Genomic DNA, 2,199 nt, shown 5'->3' on the forward strand with positions numbered 1-2,199 from the left:
TGTATGGTCTGCATTAGAACTTCTAGATTATTCTTAATACACAGTCTTTAGAAAGCAATGAGAAATTTTTGTCTAGTAGAAAGATGTAGATAAGAAGTTCACAAAGGAAATTAATAAAATGGTTGATAAATGGACAAAGAAATTAAAGTAAAACAAGATGTAATCTTTTGTCCAATCATTAATAAAAATTAAAGAAATGATAATGCCACTGTAGCTAAAGCTTAGTGGAATTGAGCATTTTTATAAACTATGGTAAGGATGCAAATTATATTACAGCCTTTTGGGATATCTTTAATTCAAAATTCTACTTCCAGTAATTTATCTAATTGGGAAAATAGTGAATAGGGATATATGTTCACAATGTTAGATGTAAAATGATATTCATCTTGGATTTGTTTTTATACAATAGATAAAGTCAATCTAATGTATGTCAGTGGGAAATTGTTCTCTAAATTATGATTTAATCATGTAATGGAGTGTTCTGAAGCCACTGAAAATGATAATGTATATATGTAATTATTGATATGAAAATCCTCATATTGACATGCAAAGATATCTACATAAGATTTCTTGGAAAAATAGGGATTTAGAAGACTTCTGAAAATACACAAAGAAAAATAAATGTGAGTATCCACAAAAACAGGTCTGATACTGTTACATGAAAGTGTGGACTGTGATTATTGCTAAGGAATATGCTTGCAATTGTCAACAATAGAGATGTTTCCATTTTTGTTACACACCAAGTAAGTTCCTTATAGAATTTGAAACCTAAATGCCAAGAAATGAAAAATGAAAAACTATTAGGGCTGGATTCTCAATTACTGTACCTTGGAATGTAATTCTCAATTACTGTACCTTGGATTCTCAATTAATGTACCTTGGAAATAAGGTAGATCTACAAGAAAGTGGTGATAGTAGAGTTGGAGCAGACTTATAGAAACACCTGACACAAGCTGTTACTCAACAAATAGTTATTGAATATTAACCTGAGTTTAGCTCCTCTCATTTTACAGGACAGGAAGCCTAGCTCTGAGGGCAAATTTCTGGTCACACAATGAAGGGAAAACCCAGATTTCCTGATTCTCAGTCTCTTACTTTTTCCTCCTGAACAGGTCACACCTGTTGTTCAGGTAATTGCCTGTGTTGTACAGTCAGAGTTGTGTGTGTGTGTTTTGTTTTTTTTTTTAATGGATGGCAAATTCTGAACTAAAAAAATGTGACTCAAATAAAAGAACTAAACTTACATAGAAATTACGGACTGTGCTTCTGTTTGGTAGTTTAGAACTGATTACAAATTACACCCAAAACAACACCTCTTTGAGTACATTACTAAATATTTCCAGTGACCAAAGACATTTCCTCCATGGAAACCCAAACAGTTGCCTGTTTATTGTTATGCTATGGGGCAGGATTTCTAGGAATCTTTCTAGGAATCAACGGCTTACCTGATGTGTAGTCTCTCATTATTGACCTGCCTCACTTAGGTACCCTTCTGACTAACAAAGCATTTCTGTTACTGTAAGTCATCATTCCTGAATCCAAGTAATTTCAGTTTGCTTCCCTATAATATAGAAGATGGATATAAAATGGAGTCAAATGTTAATGGGGAAAGCTCATAGTTCTCAGATTCTTGACCTGATATGTTCTAGAACACTGAAAAGCATCACAGGTTTTATCTGGGAATTATTTTTTTTTTAAGATTTTATTTATTTATTACAAGAACTGGGATACAGGCCAGATGCAAAGGAGGTTGAAAGGATTCACCAGAGACAGAGCGGGGAACAGAACAGGCAGACTGATGAAATACACTGCTGAGGGAAGCAGCGAACATGACAGGAGAGGTCTGCTGCGCCATGTAGGACCCTCGCTGGCAGGCCGGGATGGAACCGGCGCTGCAGGGGCTGTGGACAGCTTCACAGCTGGGTGCTCAACAGCCTGCACCACCAGGGGAGACCCATATCTGGAAGTTATTGACTGGTGTCTCATGGGTTCTCAAGGCAAACACTCACCTACGTGGGGGTTAAGGTCACCCTCACATCTTCCTCACTGACTGGTTTCTTCTTTGGTGAACTCTGCCGTCAGATACAATTTACCCTGCTGCCAGTAACTGCCACTGTAACTCTGGAAGGCCAGAGTTCATTCTCTGGTTCTTGCTGGATGTTTTCAAGTGTACCAAATATCAGTGATACTCTGCTGACA

The sequence above is a fragment of the Talpa occidentalis genome, unplaced genomic scaffold (genome assembly GCF_014898055.3).
Source record: "Talpa occidentalis isolate TD23 unplaced genomic scaffold, MPIMG_talOcc4v2.1 talOcc4.7, whole genome shotgun sequence".
Taxonomy (NCBI): Eukaryota; Metazoa; Chordata; class Mammalia; order Eulipotyphla; family Talpidae; genus Talpa; species Talpa occidentalis.